This window comes from Marmota flaviventris, chromosome 11, assembly GCF_047511675.1.
Source record: "Marmota flaviventris isolate mMarFla1 chromosome 11, mMarFla1.hap1, whole genome shotgun sequence".
NCBI lineage: Eukaryota > Metazoa > Chordata > Mammalia > Rodentia > Sciuridae > Marmota > Marmota flaviventris.
In genome coordinates, this window is record NC_092508.1 from 65799330 (window position 1) to 65812780 (window position 13451).

Genomic DNA, 13451 nt, shown 5'->3' on the forward strand with positions numbered 1-13451 from the left:
TAGATAAAATATGTAATTGACAGAAGGCAGGGGGACAAAAGAATTTTGTATACTGAATTTCTAGGCCCCTATTATTTGTAGAGCCATCAGATTTTCTTAAGAAAAGTTCAAATTTTTGATGGGATTGGCATAAAAATTGGAGAATGGAGAAAATGGTATGTTAAGTATTTAGAAAAATTTACATGAATTTTTGATAACTTTGAACATCCAATAAATGATGTTTTTTAAAATATTTCATGCTTACTTAAGACATGAAACACTTTTTTCTTTTTGATAATTTTATATAGAGATATCTTATATTCTTATTCTATAGGTGGAATTTGATTGGCTTTGTATTTTAGGTGGTTGGCAGCCAGGCAGAGAATCAATTGTACAAAAGAAAACACTTCTTGATTATGGGTTCCATCTTCTCATTTATAACTTTAAACTTGCATGAAAGTCCTGCACTATTTGATTACAATGCCACCTTTTATTTCAGTTCAGCTAGCACTTATTATTGTGTGTCTAACTTGGATCAGGAGTAAACATAGCACGTCTTGTCTTTGCCTTTGAGCTCTGCCTCCTGGGGCAAAAATAAATAATTCTGAAATAGTGAGTGCCAGTATGAAGTTACATTTTATGATGCAAATGGCAGCTCTCTATTCATATTTGATATTTCATTAATAAGCAAATATATTTGTCTATTATAGCTCATAATAATCTATGTTGTTAAATGAGTAGTAGGGCCCACTTACATGTGCAATTTTTATTTCTCTGTTGGTTATATTAGACATAAACATCCACTGCCAAATGCTTCTTATAAAGCTTGTTATGTCTCCAGAAATAATACAAAAAAACCCACAATTTTTCAAAGATATCTTATAAATGAACTTAAGTGTGTTTAGAACAACAAAACCAACTGAGTCCTTCCATGTACCAGTCATATGTTGTCATATTGTGATCCAACTGAAATCTATTTAGATTAGTTGGTTTTATTACGGCTGAGTTGAATGCATCCACAGGGAAAGTTCTTACCTGATATGGGAGCCTCAGGCTGTTGCTCAAGTGTCATATCAGTAATTTCATTAAAGATTGGCCCTTTGGGGTGGGTAGTGGCCTTTTTTAAAAGTTTGAGTTTTGAACAGTGTTAACAGGGAGTTATTTATGGAGCCTGGCTGCCATCCACCTGAACAATTTGAATGTACTCAAGTGTGAAATTGTGGAACTCTTGCTCAATTTGAAGCTGCCATGGCAAATGGTCTAGTTGCTACAGAAGACCTGGCATGTTGCCTTCATTCCAGAGCACCAAGTCCTCAGATCTCTGGGTGAGTAAGAGGCACTGCCAAACCTGCTCGGGTCAACCTGATGGGCAGTCTCACTGAAAGCTGAAATGTGACTACACAAAAAGCCTTAAGATAAAATAAGCTATATGATAAAATTGGCTATTACTATGATCAGTTATGATATATTTTAGGTTCCTTTATTACTAGAGAATGGTCTTCATAGTTAAATAACAAAATACTATGTAAACCATCAAAACATAAGTGCAGCCAGGTGCCATAGGCTGAGCCAGGAGGATTGCAAGTTTGGGGTCAGCCTCAACAACTTAACTCGCAGCAATTTAAACCCTATCTCAAAGTAAAAACTTAAAATAGAAAGGTCTGGGGATTTAGCTCAGTGGTAAAGCACCCTGGTTCAATCTCCAGTTACCTCCCCACCCCCCAAAAAAACGCAAAAAGGAAGGGAACTGCTATTTCTGATAAAATACATTTGAATAAGTTTGAATTTGACTTTTTAATTGAAATAAAAAACTTAGTGAGATTCTGAACTGAAATTGCTTTACAATTCACTTTAACAAAAACAAAAATAAATGCATCTTTAATACAGGAAAGATGTAAATTATAAATGATTCTTAAACTTTATTGTACACACCTGGAGAGCTTATTAAAATGCAAATTCTAATGTATTAAGCCTGAGCGGAACTGATAATTCTGTATTTCTAATATGCTCTCAAGTAACATCAAGGGTTTGGTTCTGGAACCACATTTTGCTGCCCTCTGAATCAGTGCCTTAGCTTCTTTGAGACTACAGTGATTCCTACCATGTTTTGTATTCCTTATTACTTTAGGTATCACTGTAAGTTAATACCTATCATTCTTTATTGTCATTATGGTTTCCTGGCAGTTCCTACATCCTTTGCATACACTTAATTTGATAATTCCACTACTACAGACAACAACAAAAAAATAAGTCTTATAAAGCCTCATATGACATTTACATTCCAGTGTACCCTTACACTTAAATAATAAGCGTAGTAAGTATAGATTTCTTGGTTGGAAATAAATATGTTGAAGGCCTGACTCCATCATTTTCTAAATCACAGTATTGAAAACTCTAATCCATTGATGATTCTTGATTCTTGGTTACTGATCATTATTTTTTTTTCTCTCTCTAAGTACTCACAGATCTTCTCTTTGCCCCAATATTCTGAAATTTCACAGGAAGTTTCCTAGTAGTACCCACATTACTATGCTCTTTAAGTACCCATGTCTTTAAATTCTGGAAAAAAAAATTCAAATAGTTCTTAATTCTGTCTCTTTTGTATTCTCAGTATCTTTCTGGAAATCTTATTATATCGGCCCCCAAATATGTTGATTTACTATTCCGTTTGGGGTGGGTAACTTTTCTCACCAATCTTCCATATCTTTGTCTTCTATTCCTATTTTCTAGGAAAGAAAATAAGATGTTTTACATTTTTTTCTCTAAGCCTTCTACCAAGTCTTATGTTTATATCATTTATAATTTCCAAGATCTCATTCTTATTTTCATAGTGCTTCTTGTATACTACTTTGCTATTATATGGACATATCTTTCTTATCTTTCTAAGGATTTTAATGGTTATTTTCTTTGTCCTAACTCTCCGTCTACTTTCATAGTCTGTTTTCTCCAGACTGGTTTTTGTTTGTTTGTTTGTTTTTCTTCTATTGGGTTTACTCTCTGCATTTCATAATGGATCCATTTTTCAAATGTCTTGTGATTGTTCATTGACTAACAGAGGGGCCTAGCCTACTTGGTAAATCTTCTTAGATTCTCATAGTGTGGGCAGAGCTTTGTTGACTGTCGTCTTCCCTACATAGTGACCAGATTGGGTCTCTTGTACTGCAAAACTAAATGACAGGTTAAATCCCCAGAGAAGAATCTTCCAGTCTCCTGCCTAGTGGGTATAAGCCTACTGTCATTGAACTGGGATTCATTTTCAGTATGTGACTATTAGCCTCCATTATGCTGCTGTCCCATGCTCTAGAGAACATGCTTTAACCTCTCTGGTGAGAGAATGTCTAGGTTTATGCTTAATGCAGAAGACTGAGGGTCTACCAGTCTATTTATCAGTAAATAGACTGGTAAGCTAGTCATCCTGCCCAAACACCCCACTCTCTCCCTCACCGGGTACCACCAATTCCTCATCCTCTCTCAGGTTGTGCAGTGTGAAATCAATTTCTGCTCTTCTTTCTCCACTGCTGACTATGGATTCCTTGTCAGCACTCACTGCTGATTTGCTTCCTGGGCTTCACTATGGTATGGTCATCAAACTTCTCCTGTTCTTTCTCCCTATGGATCTGTCAATTTCTCCATGTATCTTCATGTATTTTGGAAAGGAAAAATAAAACTTGAGAGTAGGATCTGGTATTCTTGATGGAAAATCTCCACTCATTCTTCAGTGACCTCCTTCTACTGTCATTAACAACTTCCAAGTTGCCACATCCCGTACCCCTACCTGTTCTCATTTATGTAAGCTCTGCAGCATTTGAAACTGACTACAAGTTCACTAAATTTGTGGAACTCTCATGAGTCACAGCACTGCAAGTTTACATCTCTGTCCTGCTTCAAGCCATCATTATATCTCATGGGTAGCAGTTAATCTTGTAGCTAACCTCACTGCTTCTTGGCCATTCCTTTAGCTGATATATTTTTAAAGGCAACTCAAGTTAACTTTTTAAATTAAAAAAAATAAATAAAATGTACATTGTTCACTTGCTTTTGTAACCTTCCAGTAGCTCCCAATTATTCCTAAAATAAAATTCACTCTCCTGGCTACAGCCTCCACAGCTGCGCAACTCATCAGCCCGCGGCATGTATTTCCCCTACCTCCTCTAGGGCCACTTTTCCTCTGGTTCATTGTGCTCCAGGCTCAGCAGTTGCTTTCTGTATTTGTCTCCTATGTCAACTTTGTTCTTGCTTCAGAACCTGTTCTTTCTTTGTCTGGATCCTCCTTGTAACAATGTGTTTTACACTTTTCAGTTCTCAGCTCAAATAATGTTCTCAGAAAAGACCTTTCCTTTATAAATTAACCCAATCATCACTGAATCTCCATGTTTATTTCCTTGATGATATTTGCCACTACCTGAAGTTATTGTCTTATTTTATGTGTGCACTTGTCTTTCATCTCCACTAAAGTCACCTTCATGAACACAAGATAAGAAACAATGACATCCACACCACATTACAATTTAGGTAGATTAAGTGTGTCTTTTATACAAACCAACTGCATTTGTTTAAAGATGCTAATATTAAGCACAGAAGGGATGCCAAATGGATTGAGGAGTGATGAGGATTGGATTGAAGAATGAAGAGGTAAAATGGTTAAAAAAAAAAAAAGAATAACAAAAACACAAATTTTTCTTGGACTGATGAACAACTTTCAAAATTTTTGAATGGATGCATTATTTCTTCAAAAGTTGTAATGAAATACATAGATTTAATTACGAATCCAAAAGGATAAGAATAATGGAACAAAAATAAATGAAGCACTAGTTCACAAAACAAATATTGAGTCCATGGGAATTCATTAGCTGAAGTGTTAATATAGGTAAAAATGTTAAATAGCTCTAAAATAGAGTCAGCAAAATTGATGGCTGAGAAATTCACAGTTAATAGGAAAGGTAGGATGTTTAGCATGTCTCCAAGCCTTTCAGAGTAATGCAGCAGATGACAGCATCTCCCAAGACATTTCCTTGAATACTACCATCAGTCACAGGCAGCATGTTCCTTTGAAGATTAGTTCTGAGGTTATTTATTTCTATTTAACGATATGGTAATTTTATGATATTCTTTAGAATCTCAGCCATCCGTTATACAAATTTTTAGAGAACTCTAAATTTTTCCAGTGGGTCTTTTGAAAATCTTTCCTCTTTAAAACATAGCATTAATTGTAAAAACATTTTTCTTTGAAAGTATGAGTGGAATTCAGGGTGTTAAAAAGGTTAGTTTTAACAAGTTTTTTTTTTTTTTCTTTTAGAGGAAACCAAATAATTCTACTTACTTGTAAAAGTTTTGTTAACTAGGAGGGGCATTGTTTCTGTTATTCTGTATCAGAGTACATTTATTATTTTATTTTTCCATCAGAGTATTTATTGCCAGCAGTAGAAATTAACTCTGGATGATTTAAGTGGAAAAGGAGTTTGTTGAAAGGTTATTGAGTCCTTCACAGAATAATTTGAAACACCATAGAAATTGTTAAAAAGAATTGGGCAGGCAGGATTAAGCAAGTGCAGGGCTTTGAAGCCACAGTTATGCTTTAGTCTTGTCTGGTGAGGATGCTGTTTCTGCTGCCATTGGGCACCACATGAGTGGTTGGCACTGCTTCCCCCTGGCATGGGCATTGCCCATTGCTGACATTGGCTACTGGATGAACACCCCTCCCCTGCAATAGCTATGACTGGATTCTCGAAGGTACTGCTAGTGTTGCTGCCAAAAGGAGTTCACTGCCAGTTTCTTTTCTCACTAGCTTACAAGTTCATATTCAATATGGATGTAGATTGACTTGAGTCTATTCATGTGCCCTGCCTCAAGGCAATAGAGCCTATGGAAGCAATATATGGCTTTGAAGTTCCTGCAGTTGAAAGTGGAAATTTCAGTCTGTGAAACTTCTAGGAAAGGAATTTAGATGCCTAACAGCTAAATGGCTAATGACTTTAGTAAAAAATCTGGATTTGTAAATTATAGTATGATCTGTATTCTTTCCTATATTTTCCTTTAACCATAAAAGCCAACATCTACAAATGATTTTGATTGGCACAAAATACTATTCATGGTAAGTACTCATTATGGGCATATTCTTTATGCCCTACCTTTTGCTTCTTAAGTAGCTCAAAGATTTTTTTTTTTTTAAATTTTTGTATTCTGTAGATTTAGACAGTTTATTGGTCCATTTACTGATGCTATAACAAAATACCAGAAGCTGGGGAAGAAAAGAGGTTTATTTAGTTCAATATTTTGGAGGCTCAAAGTCCAAGATCAGATAGCTCTATCTGTTCAGTCTCTGGAGAAGGTTTCCAATGCTGGGTCACAACATGGCAAAGAAGTGGGAAAGGAAATGGCTGGGTACAGAAGAGTTCACCTAACACAGGAAACTTGAGTGGGATTCAGGTGCCAGACTGGCTCTTTAGTAACAACTCATCCTCCTAAGAACTAATTCCATTAGACCAGCATTAGTTAGGGTGGTGCTCCTAGTTACCTAACGACGTATCATTAGTCCTCACCTATTAAAGGTTTTACCACTTCTTAAAACCACCACAGTGGGGACCAGTCTTTGGACACATGAATCCTTGGAGGAATAAACACATCGAAACCTTAGTAGATAGTATATTCATAGTTCCTTTCCATTACAGAAAACATTATTATTTTGTTTTTTTTTAAATTAATTTTTGTTGGGGTTTGGGGATATAGCTCAGTTGATAGAGTGCTTGCCTCACATGCCTAAGGCCATGGGTTCCATCCCCAGCACCACACACACAAAAAAAAATAATAATAATTTTTGTTAACAAAGAACCAATGTATACAATAAACAACACAGATTTAAGGGTTCAGTTTTAGGAGTTTTGACTTGTATATCTCCTTATATCTGCTACCCAAATAGAAATAGATTTCTTTCTACCATACCAGAAAGTGTCCTAGTGTCTCTCTCCACTTAAATTCTCAACCCAGGAAGCAATCACTTTATGATTTATATCAGCATACATTTGTGCTTGCTATTCTTCTGTTTCATATAAATAAAATCATATATATTTTATGCTTTCTGTTTCTGGTTTGGTTATTTGTTATAATGTTTTACAGATAAATCCATGAGGTTTTTTCTATGTGCAGACTTTGTTTGAATTGCTGAATAATATCGCACAAACCATTGCTCCAAAATACCACAGTTTATTATCTATTCTTCCACTGATAAATATTTGACTTGTAGATTTTTGGCTATGTGGAATGTGGATGCCACGAACATTCAAGTACAAATATTTTAGTGAACATATGCTTTCACTTTTTAAAAACAGACATGAATGAATTCATGGACTCCATGTATGTTTGGCTTTAAAATGTATGTCATGTTTGTCATAATGTTTTTTTTAAATGGTATTTTGTATTTTTTTAAAATCTTTACTTATCTGATAATGATGTTGAGCACGTTTTCATGTCCAAGTTGTACAGTTGTACTATTTTTACAAAGTATTTAAATATTTTATGTTTGTTTAATGGGTATTTTTTTTATTGTTGATCTGAAGATGTTTACACATTCTAAATATAAGTCTTTTGTTAGACATCTGTATTGTCTGAAGCTCAACAATTTATTTTTTTAATAATGTCTTTGGATGTGCACAAGTTCTTATTATGGATGAAGTATAACCTATCAAGTTTTCTTTTATATTTGTGCTTTATATGTGCTTTCTAAGAAATATTTGTCTACCTCCGGCATGTGAATATATTATTCTGTGTTGCTTCTAGATGCTTAAATGTTCTAGCTTCTGTTTTGGGCCAATAATCTGTCTAGGAATTTCTACACTGTAAAAATAGTTTTGTTTTATTCCTGTAATCTGGAAAACATTTATTTCTGTTCTTTTGTAGTTTCATGGCTAGAACCTCCATTACAATGTCCTTTTAATATTTTGATTGATTTAATTTGCCAATACTTTGTTAGAGATTTGTATGTCTACGTTCATAAAAGATGCTTGTTTGGAATCTTGTTATAAATTTCTTTGACAGGTTTTATTATCAAGGTTTAGCTGATCTCATAAAACTATTTGGGAAGTTGTTTCATCTTCTTTTATTTTCTGTAAGACAATGTGTAATATGAACACTATTTCTTCCTTTAAGGATAGGATTTATCAGTGAAGCCTTCCGGGCCTGTGATTTGTTTTTTTATGGGAAGGTTAATTTAGGACTCTATCATATTTTTCTTGCATCAATTTGGTAAACCATATTTTTCAAGGAATTTGTTTTATTAAAATATGAATTCATGTAAATTGTTGGGATCATTAGTGGTGTTCCTCTTTTATGCCTGATAAGGATAATTGTGTGATTTTTTAAAATGTTCTTTCATTTGATTGGTGGTGTTACATGTTTAACAATTTTATTATCTTTTTCAAAGAACTATTTTTTCCCTTGTATATTTTTTCTATTTGTCTGTTTTCTGCTTCACAGTTTCTTGCTTTTAATTGTTTACAAGTTTCTTTTTCCTTCATATTTTCAGCTTTAAATTTTTCTCCTCCTTTGTTTCTAAGGTTGAAGTTTGCATAATTGATCTTAAACCCTTTCTCTTGTTCAAAACTGTAAATTAACATGCAACCATACTTGAACTGTGTCTCACAAATTATGTTTTCATTATCACTCAATTCAAATAATTTTCCTTTTATGATCCATGAGTTTCTTTAAAAGTGTATTGCTTAACTTCCAATGATTTGGGGGATATTTTAAGTATCTTTTTCTTATTAAATTCTACTTTAATTCTGTTGTGGTTAGGTACCATATTCTACATGGTTTCAATCTTATGAAATTTGCTGAGATATGTCATGGCTTAGCATATGATCCGTCTTGGTCAGTATTTCATGTAGATTCAATGTAGAATTTTATGACATTGGTTAGGTCAAGAAGGTTAATATTGTTCAAATTTACTATAGTAGTACTGTGTGTGTGTGTGTGTGTATGTGTGTGTGTGTCTCCCCTTCTCCTCATGTCAAACGAATTCTTCATTTTGGTTACTGAATACTTTATTTTTCATATTTCCACTTGGATCTTATTAAACTTTCCATTCTTCTACTGAATTTCCCAATTGTTAATGTACATATTTATGGTGACTATTTTCAAGTTCCTGTTATTTCCAATACATGTGTATCATCTGTGTGTACTTCTATTGACATTTGGTGACATTTGTCTGTTTCGTTGTCTTTCTTGTCATTTTTATATTTCATACTGAGCATTGTACATAAAAGCACTATAGATATTGCCATTAAATAATATTTGCCCACAGAAAAGGGCATGCACCTATCAAGATGCTAGAGATGGAAATTAGATCAATCTAATCTGAATTTTGTTATAATTTTAATAAGATGTAGTTATTTACTGTACATTTCAAGGGCAAAATTAGTTTCTTCCCTTCAGCGGAGATTGAAGTTTGAGCCTCAGTGAGAGCTTTTTATACTTTATGATATAGGCCCCTATTTTTTTTTCCAATCATGGGAGAGTTATTTCTGCTTTATAGCCTGGCTGTCCAACCCTTTATGTCACTGTGGAGGTGTGTGTTCTCTCTGACACATGCCCTCCCCCTTTGCTGAAGCCTGGACTTTTCTTTGGCCTGTACCCAGCACCTCAGAAGGACCTCTCTCAGCTTCGCTGCCTCACCACTGACTGGTACTAGAGAAGGCTTCAGGAATCTCACTTAGTTCTCAGGCCCCAACTTCCAATCCTAGGCCATCTGCAGATTTCTAATAGGCTCTTGGGGAAACACCCTGCTCCAAGGCATAAGAGGTGTATATTTCTTACCTGTCCTGCAGGTGCTCAGCCTTTATTAGGTCACAGAGTATCAATTTGTAGAAGATATTAAGTACTGATCTTATTTCAATACATAATTGTACCCAGTACTGGGAATTATCTTTATCTGTGTCCCTTCTTCATCTATCACTGTCTTCTGGGAGAAAGCAAGACTGTAGTTTGATAGAAAAAAATAAGTGTTCTCTGCTGTATTAAAAGGCACAAATGCAAATGTTTACATTTTTGTAGTGTATACTAGGAGGCTACCCTATTAATTTTTTAAATATATCACATCAGTTTTAAATCATTAAGTACTTGCAGATTCTAAGTATGAGAGTTTTTTTCACCTTATTTTCTTACACTTTTAAAAATAACAAAGTTTTAATTGAATACATTTTAATTTACTTCCATTAAAGATAATCAGTTTTAAAACTAAGAAATGACTTGTTCTGATGACTGTTTTTTTTTTTCTTATGTGCTTCTACATTTAAACTGCTTTTGACTAAAAGCTTGTTGACTTAAATATACTGTTTGCCTATTATAAGTCTATAGTGGCTTTCTACTATAATCAAGTAATGTTAAAAAAATAATAAAGATTTTCCTACCTGAGCCCTAAATTATGTTTCCAGGCAGTTCTTTCCCTTACTATCTTCTTCTACCTACACAGAACTAATGTGTCATTTTCTCTAAGAATGCTATTTACTTTTATACTACCATATTTTGGCTCTGGTGTCTTCATTATCTCCCTTAAAGTTTGAAATCTGTTAGTCTTCTAGAACCATTTTAATTATCTTTCATGTGAAACTATTTTTCTTCCACATTGTTTACATTTTTAACTATCCTGTAAAATAAAAAAGTAGCTATTATGTATTTTAAGTTCTTGGTTCCCAAAATTTAGCATATAAGGATTAGCACCTCTAATGGTATTCGAATACATATTTGCTGCATGAAACGTGTATGTGAACACACAATCCACTATTCTTTTCCTGGATAATTTTGAGATCAAGTTGCAGACAAGATGTCCCATGATTTTCAAATATCCATACTTTATATCACACAAAGGCACCTTTCCATATAATAAACATGCAACCACGTAAAATCACATAATCAACATTGATATGACACTAACAACCAATCCACTCCAAACACCTCATTAAAACATACCTAACTATCCCAATAATGTCCCCTTTTCATCTTTAGTCCAGCACCCAAACCAGCATCTGCACCACATTTGGTTGTCATGTTTCTTTAGTCTCTTTCAATCTGGAACATTTGGTTCAACTTTCCCTGACATTCTTGGAGTTCATGACTTTAGAGGAATGTCAATCAGCATCGAGCCATCTGATTTTTCCTCATGTCCCGACTCAGACAATATATACTTATCAGAAAGAGCACAGAAATGATATACTGAGAATATTTTAAAAAGCAGTGCTTCAGTGTTAGTTCATTCAACTACTGGAGATGTTAACTTCAGTAAGCTGCTCCAGTTGTGCCTGCCAGGTTTCTGCACTCTAAGGCCACCATTTTCCCCAGCTGAAAGTATTTTCTGGGGAGATAATCCAACATGATGCAAATTTATAGTTCTTCATCAAAACTCCAACCAACAGCTTTAGCATCCACTGACAACTCTTATCTGATTCAACACTTATATTCAATTCATGTATTATCATTCCTTATACATTAATTTCTTGGCATTATACTACAAGGTAAAACTTATTCATTCATTCACTCATTCACTATGGCCTCACAGATTCCTAGTATTTATTCTGATGCTCTGATTGCCACAGATTTGGTAAAAAGAGCTTCTTCAAGCTAACTTGTATGGATTTATTTTCCATGTCCTCATCATTCTCTAGGTAGCTCCATACTTTCTAGCTCAAATTATGTACTTTTACTGCCCAAGCCTTGCATCCAGTTCTCCATGAAACTTGGTTCCTATTAGCAGAGGCATGTAGAAATCAAGGTCTGGGTGCCCACTGTGCTCATTATTACTAGGGTAAAATTACTTCTAGACCCTCTGGGAAAATAGAACTATGCTTATACATCAATTTCATATACATATGTGTATACATGTATTTATTATATGCTGATAAACACATCTCTATTTCTGTCTATAACTCTCTGATTTCTCTCTCAATTATAATTGAACACCTATACACTCATACATTGCTGGTGGGACTGCAAATTGGTGCAACAATTTTGGAAAGTAGTGTGGAGATTCCTCAGAAAACTTGGAATGGAACCGCCATTTGATCCAGCTTTCCCTCTCCTCGGTCTATACCCAAAGGACTTAAAATCAGCATACTATAGTGATATAGCCACACCAACGTTTACAGCAGCTGAATTCACAGTAGCTAAACCAACCTAGATTAGATGAATGGATAAAGAAACTGTGATATATATACACAATGGAATATTACTCAGCATTAAAAGATAATAAAATTATGGCATTTGCAGGTAAATGGATGGAGTTAGAGAATATTATGCTAAGCAAAATAAACCAATCCCAAAATACTAAAGGCCAAATGTTTTCTCTGATTAGTGGATGTTGATCTATGATGGGGCAGGGGGCATGGGAAGAATGGACAAACTTTGGATTGGGAAAGGGGGAGGGTGAGAGGGGTTATGGGGGTAGGAAAGACAGTGGAATGAGATGGACATTATTACCCTAGGTACATGTATGATTGCATCACATTGTGTACAAACAGAATTGAAATGTTGTGCTCCATTTGTGTATGATTAATTGAAATGCATTTTTAAAAATTTTTCAATTTACTTTTTTTAGTTTTTGGTGGACACAACATCTTTATTTTACATTTATTTGGTGCTGAGGATCGAACCCAGTGCCTCGTGCATGGTAGGCAAGCACTCTACCACTGAGCCACAATCCCAGCCCAAAATGCATTTTGATATCATGTACAATTAAGCAGAACAAATTTAAAAAATGAAAAAAAATAATTGAATACCTTAGCCTTCTCCATTTCCATTTATCAATTCCCTTACTGACAGTGAGAAGACTTTCTGTCATTATCTTCAGTTTAGTTACTCATTTGCTGATCTTTCTGGGTGCAACCAATCTTCTGATTATGCCATTAGCCTTCTTGGTACATGGGCCCAGTTTCTTCTTCTCTGCTTTTAGCCATGACACTCTCTCATTTTTTGGACCTCAGCCCCCAGCCTTCTCCAACAGAAGGGAATGGAAAAGAAGAGAAGGAAGAATAAAGAGAAAAGAGGAAACTATGTTCCAATTATTTTTTTAAAGAAACACCTCCTAAAACATAAAAATAAATATTTGAAACAAGCCTAAAACAATTGCATTTTTTAAATATTTATTTTTTAGCTTTAGGTGGACACAATATCTTTATTTTATTTTTATGTGGGGCTGAGGATCGAACCCAGTGCCTCACACATGCCAGGTGAGGATATGGCTACTACTTAAGCCATATCCCCAGCCCCAACAATAGCATTTTTGTTCTTATTTTTTCTGCTTTATTGTGGTTTGAGAATAGAAGGAATATGAGTACATTTTAAAGAGCACAAATCATAAGTACATTATCACAGATTTGTAAGGACTGTAAAAATTTTGGGGAAAAAAATCTGCAACATTTGTATTGGTGTTCTACTGCTGCTTTGATAAATTACCACACAATTAATGGCTTAAAACAACACGAATTTAT